Here is a 25,725-nt window from a genome sequence, read left to right as displayed (position 1 = left end):
ACTTTTCAATGTTTATGTGTTTAGATATTACTGTTACGTTCTTGTAATGGTGCCCCCTTGTGTTCTTTTGATTCTCAGTGAAAATGTCCACCTAATGTGTAAATGGTCATACATGCGTAGTACAGTCCCACCATGACCCTCATGCACAGGACACCGCTAATGTTCAGGCCTGGAATCCGTACAGTAGGAGAGGCTTCTTTTTACCAGCACTAAACACAGCAGATGAACATTTTGAGAGGAAATCAAAAGAACATCAGGGGGCGTTATAATAAGTATAAAACGTCAATATCTAGACACAGGAGTGTTTCTAAAAAGAGAAATAATGGTTGCAGTTCACAAATGTTAAATTCTGTCTGATATAACAGAGAAATGTAATATTCAATCTCTTAAAGGGAATCTATCAGGGTGATTTGTGACACTAAACCACCCACAGGTCCTTATGAACCGCGGTTTAGTGTCCCAAATCACCCTGCAATAACCATCCATGCGCGTAAGGCTGAGTTCAGACCGGTTTTTTGGTCTGGAATGTGACGCGGAGACCCCTCAGATTCCGGACCAAAAAAACAGTAGCTGCGGCGGGATGCCGATGCAGTGCACTCCGCTCTGGGTTAGGCCCAAATGAAAGGGCCTAGTCGGGAGGGAGTGTCTTCAGGCGGATGTCCGCAGCTGAATAAGAGGTGGAATCCACCTAAAGAAAGAGCTTCTCGCTTCTTTTTTCCGTGAGTGGGAACAAATCGCTTGCGGAAAAAAGAAATGACTGGCTCCCGTTGATTTCAATGGAAGGCATTTTTTGGTCAAAATCCTGACCAAAAAAACCAGTCTGAGCGCAGCCTAATAAAAATAAAAAAGCTTCATACTCCCCCTGCTGCTGTACTCCTTGCACCGGTGAGGTTCTTCACTGAAGCCAGAGGAGTAGACCTCAGCCTCAGTGCACATGTGCCCTTCACGGCGAAGGGGTGTGCATCCTCGGCATCACTGAAGAACTGTTCAAGTGCTGGCCGCAGTATAGCATCTTTAGGTAAGGGCAGGTTCACATCTGCGTCCGGTCTTTCCGTCTTCAGCCGATAGGAGATGGAAACCTGGCAGACAGTGTCTGCCTGTGGGCTCTGGTGAGCGTTTTGTGGTCTCTGCGGCGAAACCGTATTTTTTTTTTAACTGGACACAAAGTCCTGCATGTCTGACTTTGTGCCCTGTTAAAAAAAAAAAAAATGGTTTCACCACGAAGACCACAAAACACTCACGGGCAGACACTTTGCAAACCCCTTCAAATGAATGACTGCCGGTTTCCGTCTCCTGTCCAGTTTCTCGGCCAGAAGACGGAAACCTAAAAGCTGAGACCGGGCACAGGTGTGAATTCACCAAGTATAAAGGATATATATATATATATATATTTTTTTAAATGCGGGCATGGATGATTTAAAAGAGGGCAATTTGGGACACTAAACCCCTAGTCTATAAGGTCTGAGGGTGGTTTAGTGTCCCAAATTGACCTGACAGGTTCAACGTTTTAGGCATGTTAGAAACATAACAGGTTTACCCTGATGCTGACATACAACACCTCCCTTTCCTTGTGAACTAGCATTTAGACAGCAAAGTATGGCTTTAAAGTAGATCATTACAATTCCCTGTGCGCAAAGTGAATTGGCTAATAAGTTACCTCCTCCTTCCCAAACCCGTACAAAAACTCTTCTCATGAATCTACGATGAGAAAGTAGCATTGGGGGCAGTTAAGCTCCTTCTGGAGTCACGTACAAACTAGGATCCAGCCTGTGGGTCTGGCTGACTTTACCCTCACTCCAAAACGGACCCTCTTTTGGGCACCTCCTAATAACTTTGGCAGCAAGATTTACCTGCTTGGCTAAGACTGGTGATCCCCACTAAGAAGTTCTGAAGACCCCACCACAATTGAAAAATGGCCAGCAAAAGTTGTTTAACTGATTTCTAGAATCCCGTGGTTCCCGACTCGAGATCACTCCCATACACAATAATAAACCTCAGTTAAATATGTGGTATCCTATTACCCTCGAGTACTAGACTATACCCAAAATAAATGTCCTGACTCAAAGTCCCCCTCCTCCTCTTACCATTGTGTTGTCCACATGCAATTTTATTAGGCAAGTTGTGGCGCACTTTGTTGGCAAGAACTTGAACCCTCCTGGACCTAAAGATTAATTTGCTTGTAGAGACACAATGGAACATTAGAACAATATCCCTCAAAATAAGTGCTTATCGCTCTTGTGGGTTCATAATATATACGGATATATATATATATATATATATATATATATATATATATATCTCATCTATCTCTATACAGTCCTATGAAAAAGTTTGTGCACCCCTATTAATCTTAATCATTTTTTGTTCTAAATATTTTGGTGTTTGCAACAGCCATTTCAGTTTGATATATCTAATAACTGATGGACACAGTAATATTTCAGGATTGAAATGAGGTTTATTGTACTAACAGAAAATGTGCAATATGCATTAAACCAAAATTTGACCGGTGCAAAAGTATGGGCACCCTTATCATTTTATTGATTTGAATTCCCCTAACTACTTTTTACTGACTTACTGAAGCACAAAATTGGTTTTGTAACCTCAGTGAGCTTTGAACTTCATAGCCAGATGTATCCAATCATAAGAAAAGGTATTTAAGGTGGCCAATTGCAAGTTGATCTCCTATTTGAATCTCCTCTGAAGAGTGGCATCATGGGCTACTCAAAACAACTCTCAAATGATCTGAAAACAAAGATTGTTCAACATAGTTGTTCAGGGGAAGGATACAAAAAGTTGTCTCAGAGATTTAACCTGTCAGTTTCCACTGTGAGGAACATAGTAAGGAAATGGAAGACCACAGGGACAGTTCTTGTTAAGCCCAGAAGTGGCAGGCCAAGAAAAATATCAGAAAGGCAGAGAAGAAGAATGGTGAGAACAGTCAAGGACAAGCCACAGACCACCTCCAAAGAGCTGCAGCATCATCTTGCTGCAGATGGTGTCACTGTGCATCGGTCAACTATACAGCGCACTTTGCACAAATAGAAGCTGTATGGGAGAGTGATGAGAAAGAAGCCGTTTCTGCACGTACGCCACAAATAGAGTTGCCTGAGGTATGAAAAAGCACATTTGGACAAGGCAGCTTCATTTTGGAAACAAAAATTGAGTTGTTTGGTTATAAAAAAAAGGCGTTATGCATGGCGTCCAAAAAGAAACAGCATTCCAAGAAAAACACATGCTACCCACTGTAAAATTTGGTGGAGGTTCCATCATGCTTTGGGGCTGTGTGGCCAATGCCGGCATCGGGAATCTTGTTAAAGTTGAGAGTCGCATGGATTCCACTCAGTATCAGCAGATTCTTGAGAATAATGTTCAAGAATCAGTGACGAAGTTGAAGTTACGCCGGGGATGGATATTTCAGCAAGACAATGATCCAAAACACCGCTCCAAATCCTCAGGCATTCATGCAGAGGAACAATTACAATGTTCTGGAATGGCCATCCCAGTCCCCAGACCTGAATATCATTGAACATCTGTGGGATGATTTGAAGCGGGCTGTCCATGCTCGGCGACCATCTAACTTAACTGAACTTGAATTGTTTGTCCAAAATACCTTTATCCAGGATCCAGGAACTGATTAAAAGCTACAGGAAGCGACTAGAGGCTGTTATCTTTGCAAAAGGAGGATCTAAATATTAATGTCACTTTTCTGTTGAGGTGCCCATACTTTTGCACCGGTCAAATTTTGGTTTAATGCATATTGCACATTTTCTGTTAGTACAATAAACCTCATTTCAATCCTGAAATATTACTGTGACCATCAGTTATTAGATATATCAAACTGAAATGGCTGTTATAAACACCAAGATATTTAGAACTAAAAATGATTAAGATTAATAGGGGTGCCCAAACTTTTTCATAGGACTGTATATATAAATATTTTTTTTTTTTTTTTTTTTATTTACTGTGATTTGATATGTTCTTCTTTCTGCACATCTTTGACTATGTGACACACTACTTATTGTAATACTAGCTGGTACCCGCGACTTCGTCTGCGGTGATTGTAGAAGTGGGTATATACAGGCGCGGGTAAGGTTTTCGTACTGTGTATAAGGTATGGGATATAAAATGTAATTGTGTATCTTGTTGTTGCTGTAATTCTGAGAGCACATGAGACTTTTGTGTTGATTGTAATTTGTATTTCAGCCGCTATACGGTGTTGGTATAAACTGTACATAGTGTCTTTGGGACAGAGGTATTACAGGTTAATATACTTTGATATACGACATTGTATGAGTTGTTATTTTGCGCCAGTACATGTAAGTTTTGGGCACAGGATACTCTTGAGCAAACAACATAAAGTCTGGCCCTGTGCATGACAGTTTAGTAACTCCATGCGCCTCTTATTAATAGCAATTAACCCCATCATGTCCCTCACATTAACCCCAGTGTAAGAGTTACTGATAGAGATGAGCGAGTACTGTTGGGATCAGCCGATCCGAACAGCACACTCACATAGAAATGAATGGACGTAGCCGGCACGCGGGGGGTTAAGCGCGCTGGCTACGTCCAAGCGGAAGTACCAGGTGCATCCATTCATTTCTATGGAGCGTGCTGGTCGGATCAGCTGATCCCAACAGTACTCGCTCATCTCTAGTTACTGATATGTGAGAGACTTGGAGGTAATAATTAAGTATCTTCATTACTGAGGTCTTTTATTAGTACCTCCATATGTCTCACATATTAGTAACCTTTATATGGGGCACACAGGGGTTAATATGAGGGACATGATGGGGTTTATTCCTATTAATGTGAGGTACACAGGGGTTACTAACACTAAACTAATAACCCCATGCCTGACATTAATGAGAATAGGAAGTAAAGGAAGGGAGCTGTGTGTTTCTTACTTTCAGTTTGCTAGCAGCTTCGGCAGGAGCTATCACTATAGCAGGCACAGACCTGAGCGATTAAGCTCCACCCCCTGGGTTTCCTGCACACCTCTCAAAGGGGAGTGTCCTTATGCCTCAGCTCTAGCAGAGACTTTATTTAACTCTTGCAGGTCCTGTGCTGCTGGCATGCCAGTGAAATATGGCAGGAGTGCCACTCTTGGCATGTGTGCCAGGGGTTGCTGACCTCTGCTGTAGAGGGTAATATGAATTTTGTGGCTTGCTATGGTCCAAAGTGTGTGAGATTGCAGAGATAGTGATGTGAGTTTGGGTTTTGTGGGGGTCCTGGGAAAAACGTATGTGCGCTATTGTGACGAAAAGTAGCCTATTGCGCAATCGAGTGTAGGGACTATGTTTGTGGAAAATTTCAGCCAAATCGGTGGAGCGGTTTTTGCGTGATTGACCGCCAAAGATCCGAACATCCAAAGGGTCCTGGGAAAAACGTATGTGCGCTATTGTGACGAAAAGTAGCCTATTGCGCAATCGAGTGTAGGGACTATGTTTGTGGAAAATTTCAGCCAAATCGGGGTCCAAAGTGTGTGAGATTGCAGAGATAGTGATGTGAGTTTGGGGTTTGTGGGGGTCCTGGGAAAAACGTATGTGCGCTATTGTGACAAAAAGTAGCCTATTGCGCAATGGGGTGTATTAACTATGTTTGTGGAAAATTTCAGCCAAATCGGTCAAGCGGGTTTTGCGTGATTGACTAACAAACATCCGAACACACAAACCCACAAACATCCAAACTCACAAACTTTCACATTTATAATATTAATAGGATTTATTTTTTTAAAAAAAAATCTACAAAAAACGTAAATTAAAAAAAAAAAAAAAAAAGTTTTAGGCATGATGAAATTCAAATGCTATGTTCCTTTTCTAATAAATGTCTTATTCACATTACATAGGCAACTGGTCCCATCAAAATCAGGTGAAAAGAAAAATCATAGAAGGGAAAGTCATTATGGCTTAAAGGAGTATTCCATGTCTAAGATATTGATGACCTATTCTACCCAGTAACCCCAGCAATCAGATGTGCCACAGCCGCAAGCATTAGACCTCTATTCACTACTCACCAAGCACAGCACTGTACATTGTATAGTGGCTGTACTTGGTATTGCAGCTCAGCCCCATTTATTTGAATGGGATTGAGATGCACAAAGAGGCCACGTGAGCAGTGGCATAACTACCGCCGTAGCAGCAGAGGCAGCTACCACAGGGCCTGAGACATTAGGGGGCCTGGCGACAGCCGCTACCGCTGCAGGGTTTTTTGTTTTGTTTTTTTTAATCTGCTGTTACCAGCTGGAGTTACTTCAGCCGGTAATGGGCCCTATTTACTTACCAATGCTGGCAGGGCCGGGATCGGTAAGTGACGCTGCGGGCCCCACAAACACTATCATTATACTTGGGGGGGTCTTTTCAGACCCCCCCCCCCCCCCCCCGAGTATAATGATCGGAGGCCAGGAATACGTAAGAAACATAAAAAACACTGTTACTTACCTCTCCACAATTCGGGCAGGCTTCAGGCCTAGTCATCTAACGTCTCATGACCCCGACCTGCGTCCCGGGTCATGTGACGTCTGACGTCATAGAAGATGGACTACAGCGGAGGCTGACGGGAGGACTGCAGCGGAGCCGGGATATAGGTGAGTAACAGTGTTTTTTTTATTTTTTATCCCCCTTGGGTCTCCAATTATTATACTCCGGGGTCTGAAAAGACCCCAGAGTATAATAATTGTTTATGGGTGTCCACAGTGGGGCATAATACTGTGTGCAGGGGACACTATTGGGGATAATACTGTGTGTAGGGGACACTATGGGACATAATACTGTGTGTAGGGGCCACTAAGGGATATAATACTGTGTGCAGGGGCCACTAAGGGATATAATACTGTGTGCAGGGGCCACTAAGGGATATAATACTGTGTGCAGGGGCCACTATGGGGTATAATACTGTGTGCAGGGGCCACTATGGGGTATAATACTGTGTGCAGGGGCCACTATGGGGCATAATACTGTGTGCAGGGGCCACTATGGGGCATAATACTGTGTGCAGGGGCCACTATGGGGCATAATAGAGCGCGCAGGAATGCGGAGGAGGGAGGCGGTCGAGGTCTTCGGTGTCGGTCAGGGGGTGGGGGTGGGGACGACCCCATGTCAAAAGTTTTCCACAGGGCTCCGCCATTTCTAGTTACGCCACTGCACGTGAGGTATGAATGTGATAACCATTGCTTGCAGATTGTCAGCTGACATTCAAAGAAATACCTCTCCAGCTTCAATCATCTTATTTGTGGGGGCCCTGAGTGTTGGACCCCCCAATAGGTCATCAATATTTAACCCTTTCGCTGCCAGGCACGTACACTGTACGTGCTCCCAAGGTGGCACTTCAGTAGCCGAGGACGTACTTAGTACGTCCTCCCTACTAATGCCGATATCTCTGGACTGCATCAACATATCTTGATGCTTTAAAATGCATTTTAAAGAAGACATTCTCATCTTTAAAATGATACCAGGGACTTGATGATTTTACTTACAGTCTTGGAGGGATTCACTGTTGAAAACACTATTTGGCATTGAGATCCAACTGCAGATCTCAATTCCCGACAGCATTTCAACAGTGAATTTCTCCAAAACTGTACATCCAATCATCGAGTTTTTGATATAATTTTAAAGATGAGATACTGCTCTTTAAAATGCAATTGAAAGCATCAAGATATGTTGATGCAGTCCAGAGATATAGAGCTCCAAAGTGTCCCCCCCTCCTGTCTAAGAAAGCAATTTGCGATCTACCAAGAAAGGAAGAGGGACACGGAGCAGCCCAGCAGAGAGAGAGACACACAGAAACGATCTGACTCTCTGCATAACTTGTATGTGACAGCAGGAGGGTGGTGGCAGGGACTCTATTGTCCCTATTAACCGTTCTCCTGCCAATCAGAGCGTATACTATACATTTGTCTCTGATTGTCACATACAGTTATAATGTAATTCCCCCCTGAGCTTTACTAGTGGGGTATTCTTATGTTATACCTCCTGAACATAACCAGGAAGTTTGTTGGCACTGTGACCCAGACGTTTACCATTGTCCAGGTCGCAAGCCAAAAAAAAAAAGTCGCACCAAACTCTTACACAACATATACATAAAGTCGCAAATAAAGTTTACATTTCACCCAATCTCTGTCCTGTCTATACCTGAGCTTTCTACAGTAAAATACGTCTCTAGTGATGTCCGTTACACACTAAAATAATAGTAATAACGATTATCACTAGAGATGAACGTATAGATTGCTAAAATAATTATAGGGGGATGGAAAATAACATTTTTTATGTAAAGTCCTATTTAATTTGCATGCACAAAATGGGATGGCGCATTTCTGCGATTTTGGCGATTCTTTAACACCCGCCCCTGTAAATATATACATGTGTGGTATGTATGAACTCCTCACATATTGCAGTTTTTTGGAAAGTACATTATGTTTGCAGAAAGGGATTTCTTGAGCCGCACTTTAGTGGCAAATTTGAATTTTTGCGCAATTTTTGCTAGCAATCTCTGTTTGCGGCAAAGTTGAATGAAGGTGGTTGTATATATAAACTATTAAATTGTGTTTTTATATACGGTATGCTGTGTACTCCGAAAAAAGTTAGATTTTGGTATTACAGTCACAGTTTGGTAGGTGCAGTATAGCTTTTTAACATATTAGTGAACAACAGCAAAATCCTGCTTGTCTTCTGTATTCGTGTTTTTGGGAGTCCGAGCTCTTGTTGTAGTTGATGTTTGCGGTACATATAGTATATATACACATTGTATACACCATAAGCTATTATTTTAAAAGTATTTTGTATATGAATGTGAGATTGAACATGAGTTTTAGGTGCAAATATGTGTTTTAGCGTATTTTTTCAAAAAATTATTTGTGTTGGTCGCAAAGTTGCATGAAGGTGGATGTGGCTATCGATGACCCATTAAGACATTTGTAATCTTCAGATTGTCTACTTTCAAAAAATATATAGGGCTTAGGGGTTCACTTACTTTTCATGGTGTGTAATCCCTACATTTTATAGGATGATACTTTTTTAACATTTCCAGCTTCAAAGCAGAATTTTGTTCCTTCCAGTTCTAGCGATTTTCTGAAGACACGTGCATGCGGGTTCAGGCCATAGTGATATGTATGAACTCTGCACATGTTGAACTCTTATTTTTAGGAGGTTTGGTGCATTTAATTTTTTGTTTGGTTTCCGCTTTTAACAACTAATATACATTTATTTGCATTTTTTCATAAAACATTCACTTTAAATCAAAATTGCATGAAGGTGCCTGTTCGTATACAGTACCAAGTGGCATTCTGACAATGCTGCAGGTGTCTACTTTAAGAAAATATATAGGTATGGGGGGGTTGGATGCTTTTTTAATGTTGCAATTTAGGTTTGATTTGTCCATCTCAAAACTGTGAAAATTGCTCTGGCTACTGGAGGTGCAAAATTTCCAGAGACCTTTGGCAGCAAAAAGGTTAAATTCTGAAAAAGCCAGACACAAGAATGTGGACAAGATCAGTATGTAAGAGAGAGATGCTTAAATATTTCACTGTTATTTATCATTTCTCTTGCTTACAAAGGGCCGGCATATTCCACTGTACTTTACAGACACTGTCGTCACTTACTGTCCCTCACAATCTACATTCCCTATCAGTATGTCTTTGTAATTTCCTCCGGGTATTCCGCTTATCTCACACACTCAAGTCAGAAAGATTATTTTCAACATAGTAATAATTTTTAGGATTTACTACTGTAACAGAAGCAGGAGAAGTGATGACTCTCTCTACAGTCCCTCTGCCAATGACCAGTCCCAAAACTCCCATCTTCCCAGTGACCTCAGAGATAGGACAGGCCACTCATTGTTCAGCAGGAACTTGGCTTTGGCCATGATTCTATTTATATGGGCACTGGACCAACTGCACTGTCTACTGGAAGAACTAGTTCATTAATATAATGGCTCATACATGGCAGATGGGTTTATACTTTGTATTAATTGGGAAGAGATTTCTACTGATACAATTGTAATAAAAAAAGGACAGAAACCCCCCTTCCCCCCATAGTTAAAGGGGTTGTCCGGGATAAAAACGAATCCCTTCACTAATCTAAACACTCTGCCCCCATCTACTTTCTAAATAGCATAATATATAAAAAATATATAGTTACCCATATCCCTGGTTGTCCGGTGACGAATCGTTTCCGTTTCTGGAATGTCACTACTACTCCCCCCCACTCCGTTATACTTACCTCGCCTCCTCCTGCAGGATGGCCCCTCCTTCTTTTCTGAATGCCGATGCATGCTATTGTCCCAGCACTGCTCTGTGCTCTGCAGCCAATAATCCACCTCTGCTGCACAGATCCCATGCCTGCATAGTACAGGTGGATCGTTGGCTGCAGAGCACAGAGCAGCGATGGGATAATAGCATGTGCTGGCAGTCAGAAAAGAGAGAGGAGCCATCCCGCAGGAGGAGGACTGGAAGGAAGAAAGGTAAATATGATGATGTGGGGAGGTGGGCTGAGTAGGTTGGGAAGGGCTGGTAGTGGGCGGGATAGCTAGAGAGACAGGGAGGAGGTGTATGGGAGGGAGGGAGAGAGGAAGGTTGTGTGGAAGTTAAATAGCAGGAAGATGCACCATGTAAACAAATGCAGGAGATACCAGGAGCTCCCAGAGACACCCAGAAATCACTCAAAACACGACTAAAGGTATATGGGTGCATCTATTAACCCTTTAATAGTGCTACCAGACCATTTTTTTAACAAAACATTTTTGTATAGAAAACCCCTTTAACTCGTCTCTGTCAATGTGTAATCTGCATCTGTATATTGCTTAACTCATACAGGGGAAAAACAACCAATTTCTTTTGGCCTTCACATGGCCAGACTATGTCACCAAACTGTTTTTAAATCTGTCACAAGGCTCCATTGATTATATGTGTTCTGCTGAACATATACATATAATAAGAGACTCAAATGACAATTCTCTATTGGACTCTCAGTCCAGAGACTTTGTCTCAATATCCACCTAAAATTGAAGGACGAAAATGTCCTGCACGCACGACTCGTCTTCACTGTTGGTTAAAAACAACGGATACCTGCCAGACCCCATTATAGTCAATGGTCTTCGTCAAGCTCCGTATGTATCCACTATTTTAGTGGTCTATTTGTTTGTTGTTCTGATCCTCAAATGGATCAGTACAACAAACAGCCCAATGTAGGTGTGATGATAGCGTAAGGCTAAGTTCACATGTGAATACCGTGTGGCATAATTTGGTCTGGAAAAAAAACACTTCCTAATTAGACCTTGAGGCGTTTTTTTTTGAGCGATTTTTGGTAAAAAAAAAAAAAAAAAAAAAAACACGCTTCAGAAAACGCCAGGCGGTTTTTCCCTCCCAGACAGTGAATGGACTTAAAAAAGAAAAACACTTTGCGGTTTTTGGGTGCAGTTTTTGCCAAAAACAGCGTAAATAATCGCAACATGGTTTTTGGAAAAAAAACGCAATGTGGTTTCCGCCTCCCATTCACTTCTATCAACTTCCTGAGGCAGAATCCGCATTAAGAAAGGTCATGTCGCTTCTTTTTTCCACTAGCGGCAAAAGGATTGTTAGCAGTCTCCATATACCACCATTGTGAGGGGGCCGGATTATGATGTGGATTCCGCGCCATAATCCGCCCCCTCTGTGCCCATGTGAACGGGCCCTAAGGGTGAGGCTGCTTTGTTGCTGCAGGGATTACTGTACTTTTTGTGCCAGAGTTGATTGAAGTATAAGAGATGCTCTTAGCTTTGGCTCAAAAAAATCACAGCAAAATCTGCAACAAAAAACACAGCTTTTCTGCAACATGTGACCTCAGCATTATAAAACTGCATGGTGCTGCAGGGGGCATATTCTACATGATTGATTTACAAATGTATTTACAATGACCTCAAGGGTGTAAATGGAAGTCATAAAATAATGTCCAGCCTGCTAACATATTATTACCAGGATGCTCCTATACTGATAATAATGTGATATTAGGAAAGTGCAAGACTGGGTGAATCTCAATTTGGCAGATGTTCCAGCTTACACAAAAATTGTCACCCAGCTTTCCCAGATTCCTGACAGAAAAATCAGTCACCTATAACAGAGCATTTACAAAAACAGAGTGTATTCAGAACACCAGAATGTAAGGTTATCCACCCCAGTGGGAGCTCTTATCATATGAATATGGATTGTTACCCAGCTTTCCCAGGTACAGATATAACAAAGTATAATGTAAGCTCCATAAAGCTCTATTATGGAATATGAAACAATTCCCTGAACTTAGAAAAGACAAAGCCACTGCTAGATTACGTCCAGAAAGCCAGAGGATGATGTAGGATGGTTTCTGTGGAAATGAGGTCGTGGAAAAAGGACAAAAAACAACAGAAGAATATTTCTCTTAAGCCAGAAAATCCATCCTACGCTGAACAGAACTACTCAAAGCCAAGAAACATGACATTATGGGAGAGTATTTATGTCCAACCATCGGCCTAAGCCAATATAACACTGAAAATCTCATGCGGGTCCTCTACAGTGTGTGAGTAACTCACGCCAAAAATCAGGCAGTAAAACTCGTGTTGTAATGCAGGTTACTAAAATAGAGGTGCCAAGGTTTTTTTACATCTTAAGTTTTCTCCCTGCAGACCAAAACCAAACTAGACCAGGTCACTTTATTGCCCAACTTGAGGTACATTACAGAAATAGCACGGTTATACTGGTCTGCCACAGGACACTTGGGGTAAATAGCACAGAATGGGATTTATTGGGGCTTTCCAGCAACAGAAATTTCTTCTAAATAAAGTTAGTATGGTTAAATTAGGAAAACAAAACACAGGAAGAGAGTTACTAATCTTATTTTCCCCAAAATGTGGATTGTGAAACCCCTGCACACGCGGGGAGAACATACAAACGAGTTGCAATGTTGTCCTTGGCGGGATTCAAACCCAGGACTCCAGTGCTGCAAGGCTACTGTGCTAACCACTGAGCCACCGTGTTGCCCCTAGAGTTACTAATCTTGCTAATATTTAGATTTAGTGCAAATGAAGGCTAAATTCACACAGCACCATTATTTTCACTGTCAGTGAATGGGGGCTATTCTCATGACCGTTATTTTCACGGTCCGTTGTAACAGTCCTGTCCCATATTCTGCCATTTTCACAGATCCCTCCAGACACTGAAATGTATGGGGGATCCGTGGAAACAGCCGCCCCTCAGGTGCAAGAGGCCATGAAAAATGGAAGTTTTGTACTTTGGTCATGTGTATGTAGCCTAGTCTATAAATGCAACAGTTTTATCATAGTGGCTGTGGAAGAAGATAAATCTGGTGTACACAGCTGTGGAGTCTGTAAGCCTAAGCCTAGAGTCCAATTCAGACTCCTCTATTTTACCACAGCCAGACTCGGACTCATTGATAAATTGTTGACAGCCATGGTCAGTCAGACCGTGCAGAACTATGCAGACGGGCCGGGGTCAGTCAACACTGAAGTAAAATAAAAATCTGAATAAGTTTGTTGCCGAAAGTGAAACATATTGAGGGAACTCTAAAACACATTGAAACATTTCGTCCATAAGTTCCGGAATGTTGGTGCGCCATCGTGTCAGAGCCGGGGCCTCAGCTAAGGACACTTTCACTTGAATTAGATGCTCATAGAGCCTCATAGATTGTCAGCCCTCGAGGGCAGGGCCCTCTACCCCACTGTGCCAGCCGATCACTGTTAGGGTGCATGCACACTACGTAACGCCGGGCGTGTATGAGAGCCGTACACGCCGGCATTACGGCAGACTGCCGAACACTTCCCATTCACTTCAATGGGAGCGCTCGTAAACGCCGCTGTTACGAGCGCTCCCATTGAAGTGAATGGGAAGTGTTCGGCAGTCTGCCGTAATGCCGGCGTGTACGGCTCTCATACACGCCCGGCGTTACGTAGTGTGCATGCACCCTTAGTATGATATGTACCTGTATATTTTGTGTATTGTATGTAACCCCCAAATGTAAAGCACCATGGAATTAATGGTGCTATATAAATAAACAATAATAATAATAATAATAATAGAGAATAGAAATGAGACCCCCAGGGCCCTCAGACCACAGCACAGCAATCAATGGGTATTCAGAAATGGCGACATCCACCCTACTTTAAGCAATTTTTGTAAAAATAAATAAATTATTTTTCAAGCTTATGGGCAAGTTTCAATTTTCATGTTTTTGCTTAGAGAAATTAAAACAGTTCAATGAACAGTCACAGTTAGGAGTCAGATACATGTGATGCAGTTTCCTCATCCTACCTCCCAACTACTAACTAGCATGGGATCTGGCATGGAGTATATCAGACTCCAGTATGGGCGCTAACAGAGAATTTCACAATTCTAGTGAAAATCAGAATCACAGTTCTATGCAATGGTGAAGTAATTGTATTAGTTTGATGAAATGCACATCCCAAGCACTTCTGTATTCACCAAACAATTCCAGTCTTTGTAGACTCCCCTGTAGCATGCGGCCTCCCCCTCCCCATGAAGCCTCACTAACAGTGACTGCTGACAGGCTGCTGCTTTCACATTTTGAGATGCAATTGATGGAGCGGAGTATTGGGGTTGGAAACCCCATTAACCTATCAGTATGTTTTTAGAATGTAAGACAACCCTGAAGTACTGCAGAAAATCTCCGCCAATCATAGTAAACCATAGTAACATAGGCGCTGACTGAGCATGCTTTGCACATTAGTTTTCTGGCAAACAAAGCATGAAAAAGGTATTTTTTTGTTGCATATGTTATTTTTGTGTGCAAAAACTGTATGTTTTGTACATCTTATGCCCTCCACTTGCCACTTTTCTAGAAAGGGGGCAAGCTGAAGAACCTTTAACCTGACAAATTATTAAAACTTATGCCAGGTAACTGATGCAAGTTATAGTCCCCAACTGGGGTAGGTACAAATTCTGACACACAGGATCTCCTGCAATGCACTGGAATTACTAACAGGCCGGAGCCTCTGAACAATTCTGGCACATTTGGAGTCATCGCACAAAGAACCATTGCTAATAAATTGGCCCCATAGTGATTCCATGCAGTTGTTCTTGACAGGTCAATTTACAATCCGTACCCCAGTGTGCAAGGTAACAGTGCCAATAACTAAGACAATGGGCTGAATAAGGGCTGCAAATCTGAAAAAATAACTATAGCTAAGACCTAGCACCTCTGCCATGTGGTTAAAGGGACACTCTGGGCTCCGTGTGCCTAGTTGATGTGGGGAAAAAATCCCGGGATTCAATATAACATAAAAAGGTAGACCAAGTGTACTCCAACTATTTGGCCCAACGGATGAGCCTGAGTTGTAACCTGAAGCTCCTGGACCCCAATACAATATCTGTAATAGGGATCCTAAACAATATGTGCCATATACAATAGTGGGATATTTCATGTAGCAGAGAGGCCTTTGGAGCCCCTCCAATTTCAGGGCCTGGTAGTGACTGCTTCCTCTCTACACCCCTATAGCCTTTTCAAAAACTGCCACTAGTCACAGACATATGTGTCATATGTGTCCAGGTTGGAAATTGACCTGACTGGTTGGCATGTGAGCTACACAACAACACTGAATATGGCGTGCACACAAGAAATGTAGTACTCTGTTACCTAACAACTGCCACTCCTGTTAGCTACACTAACCCTAAACAGAGTAGTCACACAAGCTACATCCATACAAGATTTCTACTCAATGGGAGAAAACCTACACAGGGAGATTGAGGGTTGGGGGATTCATCATTCCCTATATACCAATTTTCTAGTGTGGAGTGATGACATTGAGGTGCGTGTTTTGTACCAGGCCCTTTCCTGTGCTAAATGTGTGCCACAATACTGTACATGCCTCGCCTGCCACATTGAGCAGTTTTCTGACATGAGTTAGAATGGAAATTTACACCAGTTTCTATAGATTTCCATTCTGGTGTTGGGCCATCCAACAGATTTATGAAGAGGCTGCCTCGTGGGCCCTGCTCTAGTTGAGCCATTTAGACTGGCTTATATCTACTGCAGATGTGTAGGAAAGTTCAGCTAGAATTAAAGGAAAATAGAAATAGAATATAGCACAAGCTCATTGTTCTTAGACTACATGTAGGAGCGGCTCCACATAAAGTCTACATCAAATTCAGTACATGGAAATAGAAATCTTTGTCAGTCAGGTACAGGACAAAATCATCAGCTAAAAGCAGAAGCTCACCAACCAGTCTACACACCATAACAAAAGCTTGGCCCTTTGGGAATTTCTTAACAATTCCAAACAAAGACTATTATTTGCCGAAATTGTAGCTTATCAGGAGAACTGAACCCCAGTATCCAATAAACAGAACTGTTTGCATCACTGTTGCCTTGCAGTACTGGAGCCCTAGGATCAAATCCAACCAGGGAAAACATCTGCAAGGCGTTTCTATGTTCTCCCTGTTTTTGCATAGGTTTCCTCCTACACTCCAAAGATATACTGATAGGGAATGTAGATTGTGAGACCTATAGGGGACAGTGATTGACAATGTCTATAAAGTGCCATGGAACATGTTGGCGCTATACAAGCAAGAGAAATAAATAAGTAAAATAATCAGGGCCGGCATCAGTACTCAGCAAACCTGCGCAAGTGCTGAGGCCCCAATCGGCAGTGGTGAAACAATTGTGGTCGCAGGGGGTGCTACTGCGACTGGGTGTGGAGGGCTACGGGGCCTATAGAAAGCTGAAAATGGCAAGGGCCCTGGACCACCATGATAGCAGATGTGGAAAGCCTTCTTGGGAGCATATAATACTGTGTGGGGGCCACTGTGCAGCATACAATACTGTGTGGTGGCCACTGTGGGCATATGATACTGTGGGGTGGCCACTCTGGAGCATGCAATACTGTGTGGTGGCCACTGTGGAGCATATGATACTGTGTGGTGGCCACTGTGGAGCATATGATACTGTGTGGGGGCTACTGTGGAGCATATGATACTGTGTGGGGGCTACTGTGGAGCATATGATACTGTGTGGGGGCTACTGTGGAGCATATGATACTGTGTGGTAACTGTCACTATCAAGAATTTGCTCTAGGGAGAGGGTAGGGGGCCCCGGACAATAGACTTTAGTTATGCCACTGCCACTCGGCTGCTAACTGCAGCTGTTTTTTGTTTGTTTTTTTTTGTTTTTTTTAAATAGGCCATTACCTGCTGGAGTAATCCCAGCAACTAACAAGCCCTATTTACTTACCGATTCCCACATAAAGCGACATGATATGTGATGCATGATGCCCCATGGAGGGCAGAAAACATAAAGCTCTGTATTAATTACACACTAGAGTTCAGCCTTACATTCTTCAGGTCCACTTGAGGACCCGAAAAACAGAAAGTTAATCTGCTTAAAAAGCGGTTATGCGCGAACCCCATAAAATATAATAGGGTCGGCCCAAAAAATGCCTCAAGAAAAGTCCTGCTAGGAGGACTTTTTTCTCCACATTTTTCAAGTGGATTCAAGGATAGATAGTTCAAATGCTTATGTGAACCTAGCCTTACCTCTCCTGGGCTCCGGCTTGATTCCCATGAGGGTTAGGCCAGCGTGACAATGCAGAATGATGCCGACGTAACCCACGTTTATGACCACATGGAGGAGGGCCAAAGACTTACTAAGGAGTCGCACCAGAGAAAGTGTGAGGGGCCAATATGGAACATAATACTGTTTGCAGAGATCACTATTTCACATAATACTATGTGCACGGACTAATATGGGACATAATACTGTTTGCAGAGACCGCTCTGAGACTTTATACTGTGTGAAGGGACCTCTATGTTACAATATGCTTTGTGGAAGAGTCAATATAGGACATTATATTGTGTGGATGAGCAACTGTAAGATATTATAGTATGTGTAAATGGGGCGATATACCATGTAGGAGCCATAAAAATGGGTGCTATTCTGTTTGGGGGTGACCAAGACGAAAGATTGCTATGAGGCTCAGACTTTTCTAGCTAAGCCCCTATATATATATATATATATATATATATATATATATATATATATATATATATATTGCTCAGTGCTATTTGGCTACTGTGGCCCTTGCAACGCTAAAGTCCAGCCAAGAAACACATAGTAGGGAATTGAGATTGTGAGCCCTACTTGCAAAGTATAATGACAATATCTGTAAAGCACTGCAAAATAGGTTGGTGCTAGATAAATAATGGATGGACTAAGATATGTCAGCAGGAAAATTGTTCACCAGACCAATTGTTCATCAACCTACTTCTGCGTAATGTATATGGTGATCTTTACTGACAAGTCATCATGCAGCGCCACCGTCAGCTCTACAGAATGGCAGCTAACAAGACTAGCTTCTACATGAGAAACGGTAGACGCTTAGTGATTGAAATTCCTTTGGAGATCCCCCTTAAAGGGGCTGTGCTATTACAGACCCTTATCCATAAGCCCTTTAAGTCATGAGGAATTCTGTCGCCTTTTCTATTTCATCTTCTGCATGCTAAATCCCTAATAATCCTGACCTTTCTTCAGTCATTCAGTGCAGCTAAGAAAATGAGCATGTGCTACATAAAATCATAACCTACATACACAAACATTCATGTAACACCCATCTTTATGCCCACATAAGTGGATGTCCCTGACATTTAAAGGTTAAATTGACCACTACACAAAAGAAGGGATAAGGTAAGAGATAGAAGACTGCTACGATCCAATAATAGCTCCCTAGCGTTCCAATATAAATACTACAGCAGCAAAATAAAAAGTTCAATAAAGTCAGAGGAAAAACCTTCAGAGCTTAGCTTGGGGCGGTCAAAGCACATAATAAGCTAGATCAGGGACTAAGCATGTTCTTTATGACCTCTCAGAGTCTTTATCTATCCAAACAACTTGTCAGGTCATAAGCTGTGAGACCTTCATCACAGTCTCCCGAAACTGTAAGCCTAAGGCTAAAAGCAGAAGGAAGACACTAATAAGGATGTGGACATGGATGTTGTGTTCTCAGAAAATTTTTACCTACTTGGGACTTATATTTTTTCCTCTTATAACAAGACAGAAGACATGAAAGGGATATATGACCTAGGGTACCTGTGCACGAGAATGGCAGGTGTCAGATGGAGTTTGTCATGGAGGGAATTTGGGAAGCACTAGCGTTATTAAATGTAACCCACAAACCTTACATCATAAGTTATGTTCTGGAACATTTGTACATTTCTTCCACATCCAGACCAAGTATCCTACTAATATTAGAAATGTGAAAGTTAGGATGTTTGTGTGTTTGCTACTTGATTACGCAAAAACAGCTGAACGGATTTGGATGAAATTCAGCATATAGATAGTTTGTAACCTCGATTAAAACATAGGCTACTTTTTATCCTGGTAAATGACATGGCTTCACGACTCTTATGAATTTATGTTCATCCTAAGGTGAATGTTTGTGAGTTTGTGGGTTTGTGTGTTTGGATGTTTGTTCCTCAATCACAGCCAAACGGCTGAACGGATTTGGTCAGATTTCACACACACACATATATTTGCCAGGAAGGAATGATAGACTACTTTAAATGTGGGTCACTCACCGAAAATCGCCACTGTGACCCTCCAAACACCCCTCCGGGCTCGGCTATAGAAGCTGGCATTCTGCCAGCGCTGCTCTGTCCACGCTCCTCCTATTGGTGCATGTCAGCTGTGGGCGGGCTATAGAGCCAGGGCTGCGGCACCATAGGTTGAGGCCTCAATGTGGGCGTGCCGATTCAGCAGTGACACAGAGAACAACATGGCGGCCGCCCACAGGGACCCGGAGCCGCAGCTATGCCAGGCTGCCACACCTATCGCGGTGGAGGCTGCTGCACCTGACCCAACAGATACAGGTCAGTGCAGCGGGGGGAGGGGGTGTCCCGGGGGAGAGGGGGTGTCCCCCGGTCGGTGTGCCCAGGTCCCCAGCTTCAGTTGCCCCCATGTAGTAACACTCACCTTGGTCTCCTTCGCTCCTGTGTGTGCTGGCTGACTGCATACACTTCGCGGCCGGCTGCCTGTGTGTCCGATATGAAGCACAACAAGCTCCGGCGTCTGGTTGCTATGATGCCGGAGCTCACTCTGCTACATAAACGACACACAGGCAACAGCACGAGAAGTCTATGCAGGCAGCCAGCACACATAGGAGCACAGGAAAGAGACACAGGTGAGTGGTATTACACGGGGGCCGCTGTAGGGGGGGGGGGCATGAAGCTGGGGGCAGAGATGGGGGGGGCCATGAAGCTGGGGGCAGAGATGGGGGGACATGACACTGGGGGGCTGACATGGGGGGGAGAAACTGGAGGCAGAGATGGTGGGGGAGCATGAAGCTGGGGGCAGAGATGGGGGGGAAGAAACTGGGGGCAGAGATGGGGGGGCGAATGAAGCTGGGAGCAGAGATGGGGGGACATGAGACTGGGGGGCAGAGATAGGGGGAAGAAACTGGGGGCAGAGATAGGGGGAAGAAACTGGGGGCAGAGATGGGGGGGCGCATGAAGCTGGGGGCAGAGATGGGGGGACATGAGACTGAGGGGCAGAGATAGGGGGAAGAAACTGGGGGCAGAGATAGGGGGAAGAAACTGGGGGCAGAGATTGGGGGGCATGAAGCTGGGGGCAGAGATGGGGGGACATGAGACTGGGGGGCAGAGATGGGGGGGGGAGAAACTGGGGGTAGAGATGGGGGGGCCATGAAGCTGGGGGCAGAGATGGGGGGACATGACACTGGGGGGCTGACATGGGGGGGGGGAACTGGAGGCAGAGATGGTGGGGGAGCATGAAGCTGGGGGCAGAGATGGGGGGGAAGAAACTGGGGGCAGAGATGGGGGGGCGCATGAAGCTGGGGGCAGAGATGGGGGGACATGAGACTGGGGGGCAGAGATAGGGGGAAGAAACTGGGGGCAGAGATTGGGGGGCATGAAGCTGGGGGCAGAGATGGGGGGACATGAGACTGGGGGGCAGAGATGGGGGGGAGAAACTGTGGGCAAAGATGGGGGGCAAGAAACTGGGGGCAGATGAAGTGAACTGGGGGCAGAGAAGGAGGGACATGAAGCTGGGGGCAGAGATGGGAGGGAAGAAACTGGGAGCAGAGATGGGGGGGACAAGATACTGGGGGAAGAGATGGGGGGCATGAAGCTAGGGGCAGAGATGGGGGGACAAGATACTGGGGGCACCGATAGGGGGACAAGAAATATAAGCGGTTCGGCGCCACCGCCAACCCGCAGACGAAGTTGCGGGTAACTGCTAGCATAATATAATATGACATATAACCAACATTTGAACAGTTTCCGATGCTTTTTTCCCGAGCAGAAAGCAAAACTTCACAGCCGCGCGCTGCTCATAAAACTTCTCCATGAAGAAAAACGATGGCTGGACAAAACAGCTCTTGCAAGAAAATTCACTGCGGGTAGACGAAACCTTCCACATAAACACCGCTTGGCACACTGACTGAGAAGGCGTGGTTGAACAAATAACTAGCTGCAGAATTGCGTACTACTATAACTGCGCACAGCAGCCTCATTCTGGAAACTTTTGGGTCCCCCCTCGTATGTTAAACTGCTCTTAGCAGCAGCTTATCTCAGCTAATTGCAAGTTGCTGATAAAACCTGGTCTGTTATCTCTCTATGTAAATACACAACTAACACTGAGTCCATTCTGTACAAGCATTTGCATATTATCTGATCTACTCCAGACAGTATACTGACAAACATGCAAGGAAAAAGAAAATCTAATTGGTCACAGCGAGAGCTATGAAGGTAGCCAGAAGTCAACAGATTTCTCCTCAAGCGGAGCTCAGGGGGATCATCGGCACCAACAACACACTCATTATATGGCATCCCAGCGAGCTGCTGCGATGCCAGACCCCCTGATCAATTTAACAAAAAGAGATTGTCCTATGTGGAAAACACTTTTAACGTCTTGTCTAAACTATATGTTTCAGCCAACTATTCAATAAATGCCAACCAGGTGGAATAAAAAAAATGATGTCATATAGTGAACATCATCGCTGGCATCTTTTAAAAAGACTTCACTATTACAGCACAACATAAGCTGTAGTCACTTCTAGTTTGATCAGTTTTATGCCTCATTGGTTTGGCTGACAAATTAAGGGAATCAACTGAACCTATCAGACATATATATGGCAAATGGCAGAAGCTGCAGTGGAATGTATGGAACAAATGTTAACTGTATATTACAGCTGGCACTCTGCAGCAATGGTGGGCATCAGACAACGCTGTGATCCTAGATGATTTACCCTTACAGGCTGCGGTCAATAGGGACCAGGGTATGTGAAGCAGAGGGCCTGGAAGCAAGGGGCCTATAATATTACATTATTTGAAGAAAAAAACACCTTTGAAGAAAAAAAAAATGTACACAATGCAACCCCCCCCCCCAAAAAAAACAAAAAACAAAAAAAAACATAGAAAGTAAACTATTTTTTATATATTCCACAAAATGGTACCAAAAAATTAACTACAGATTGCCTTGCAGAAAGTGAGCCCTACACACATTGAGGTCCAGTTTTCTGCAACATCCTGCAGACCTTTCACTGTTGTCTTTGATCATAAGACTGGAGACAGCCAGAGGAATGAAGGAAGTGAGGGGCATGTGTATCTGTAAGAGAGGGTCTTGGAAGATGAAAGGACTTACTTCAGTGGGCAGGAAAGACGCTCCCTACACACAAACTTCTTTAAGATTTAGGATTGTTTGTTTGTTTGTAGGAACTGTTTTTTGGATTTTATTTTTGAACTTCTTTTTCTATATTTTCCTGACTGCATTGTTTGTTGTGTTACTTCTCCTTCAATAAAACGAGTTTAAAAAGATTTAGGATTGCAGCAAAACAAGTAAGTGAGAAATATTCGGTACAGTACTTGATAAAGATGTTTGACTAAGGTGTCCTCTACGCTAGTATAGAACATGTGAATAAATTATATTATATATTGTTATTCTTTTGAACCAAATTTTTGGCACATGTCGGTGCATCTTCAGCCACCTTACAACGTGGCACATTGCTAAACCAAACCCTCTTCATAAGTTAGACACACTGGCTAAAAGGTTGGGGCAAATTTGGTGCATAGTAAGTAGTTTTAATAAAAATTAAGCCAGAATTCTGGCACATTTGGCTTAGCAATTTTCCCCTGATATCTAACAGAAATGGGAAGGAGCCTGTGTTTCTTAAAAATGTAAGAGACCACCCCAAACCCAAACAAACAAGGACAAAATTAATCCCCGCCAGAGTTATATAAGACTAATGTTGGCCATACATCAGATATCTGTCTGGCAAGCATTTATCTCTCCTGGTCCCCTTACACATTCACACTTGGTTGTGAATGGGGGAAGGAGAGAAAGCTGCTGCCAGACATCTCTGGTTTTGGCTTATCTACTCAAGAACAAAAGTATTTGGTGTGCTGGTGTCCTCTGTCATACACATACACATTAGATGCTCATCCCGGCCTGCTGGAATCAGCAGGTTTGGCCAATGTTATCATAAGATCAGCTTAACAGTTTTAGGAGGCTGAAAAAATTCTTACAGAATTACGCTAGGTTTACACCTGCGTTCGGGTTTCCATTCGGGAGTCCACTTGGGGACCCCCTGAACAGAAACCTAATTCGCTTAAAAAAGTGGTTACCCGCAGACTCCATAGACTATAATGGAGTCAACCAGGTTTCTGCACGAAAAGGGCAAAAAATGCAGAGAGAAAAGCGCTGTATGCAACGATTTCTCTCCGCATTTTTAAAAGGGTTCAGGGACGGAAATCCCGAATGGAGTTTAAGCACTAGTGTGAACCTAGCCTTACATTGGTGTTTCTGTCCTGTTATTTATTTCTCTTATTTATTAAATGTATTATTATTATTATTATTGTAGATCGTAAGAGTATATATAAAAAAAAACCTTGCTTGCCTGGTAGTTGGACATTTGGTTGGGGAATCCCTGTGACTATGCAGTTCAGTTACTACAATATAAGTCTCTGAATCTGAAATAGTAATGCAGGATAGCACTGGTGACAAGAGAAAGCAGAAATAAACCTGTTAAGTGTTAAAAAGTGTCTGAAAAAAAGAGATGGTGTGGGTGTTTAAGGCTGGCGTCATTTCGTGCACTGGAAACCACCCTCCACTCACTAAGTGTTTTCTGCCATTACTCTGACTTACGCAGGGATTGCCTTACTTGTCTCCAGTCATTAGATCTCCTCTTTATCAGACACGTGCCAACAACAGATAGAAGCAGCCACCACCCTACACACATCTGCTAGCATTTACATAGGGCTGGGCCTATGACCTGCAACTGGAAGCACTTATAGAGCTGTGGGGAACAGGGGAGGTGCTGGGTAGTTCCCCTAGGTTTAACTCATTCACTGCTATTTCAGATCCTGGTGACCATTGTCCATGCTGTAAATAATGACTTAAAGTGGGTTTCTGACTAGTAACAGTTATCCCATATCATTAGTACAGTGTCCATATTAGGACATCCTCAGATATCAGAGTCAAACATCAGATTAATGCTAGTTTACAGCTCTGATACCTGACTTCTGACATCTGATTTGTCTGACACCTGACTCTGATACCTGACTCTGACACCTGACTCTGATACCTGGCTCTGACACCTGGCTCTGACACCTGACTCTGATACCTGACCCTGACACCTGACTCTGATACCTGACACCTGACACCTGACCCCTGACACCTGACTCTGACACCTGACTCTGACACCTGACTCTGACACCTGACTCTGATAACTGACATCTGACTTTGATACCTGACTCTGACACCTGACTCTGATACCTGACTCTGACACCTGACAACTGACTCTGATACCTGACTCTGACACCTGACTTCTGACTCCGTCAGAGATCAGACTCAGACATCACATACAAGCCAGCACATACACTATGCCTCCCAATGATTGGCCAGGATTACAGAGCCCCCTGCTGACACTCAGGAGTAGAAGATACAGTGTATATAGGAGCTGCAGGCTGAGAATCTCAGATGAGACCTGATACCTGACTTGTGACTCCTTCATAGATCAGACTCAGACATCACATACAAGCCAGCACATACACTATACCTGCTAATGATTGGCCAGGATTACAGAGCCCCTGCAGGAGTAGAAGATACAGTGTATATAGCAGCTGCAGGCTGAGAAACTCAGATGAGACCTGATACCTGACTACTGACTCCATCAGAGATCAGAATCAGACATCACATACAAGCCAGCACATACAATGGTGGAAACTTATCAAGTGAAATGCTCCAGAATTCTAGTATCATTTTCACCAAATACACCCTGTAACATGTTGAGCACCACATTTATCAAGTGTTTTAAATACTTTTAAAACTTGTGAAAAAATGGGCGTAGACTCACAGTAAAGGGGCGGGACCTACAACATTGTGCTACAAAAATTCACCAATAAGCTCCAAAGAACCTCAACTAATCTTCCATAGGAGACCCTGCTGCAGATTTTACCAAAAAAATCATCAGAGAGAAAAGTCCTGCACAAAGTAGAGGAGGAGTAGAGCTGATTGGATGAGACTCTTGCAGTAATTGTCATTGACAGCATCTCCACCAATCAGAGCTTCTGAGGGAGGAACGTTCCAGACTTCAGCAGCTTTATGAAGTTACCTCCCTCAGAAGCTCTGATTGGTGGAGATGCTGTCAATAACAATTACTGCAAGAGTCTCATCCAATCAGCTCTACTGTGATGTGACGTCTGAGTCTGATCTATGAAGGAGTCACAAGTCAGGTATCAGGTCTCAT

The 25,725-nt window shown here is 43.5% G+C and overlaps 2 protein-coding genes across 2 annotated transcripts in view; both read right to left on the bottom strand.

The window, feature by feature from the left end:
* LOC142209305 (inactive phospholipase C-like protein 2) overlaps positions 1 to 14,908 on the bottom strand; it is a 124,066-nt gene extending 109,158 nt beyond the window's left edge. The window contains exon 1 of the mRNA XM_075278255.1: positions 14,898 to 14,908. The gene's annotated coding sequence lies outside the window, so the exon portion shown is untranslated. The remainder of the gene's footprint in view (positions 1 to 14,897) is intronic.
* GHDC (GH3 domain containing) overlaps positions 1 to 25,725 on the bottom strand; it is a 51,032-nt gene that overhangs the window by 4,049 nt on the left and 21,258 nt on the right. The gene's annotated exons all lie outside the window — the stretch shown is intronic.

The sequence above is a fragment of the Leptodactylus fuscus genome, chromosome 6 (genome assembly GCF_031893055.1).
Source record: "Leptodactylus fuscus isolate aLepFus1 chromosome 6, aLepFus1.hap2, whole genome shotgun sequence".
In the NCBI taxonomy this organism is placed as follows: Eukaryota; Metazoa; Chordata; class Amphibia; order Anura; family Leptodactylidae; genus Leptodactylus; species Leptodactylus fuscus.
This window is presented reverse-complemented; position numbering and strand designations above follow the sequence as displayed.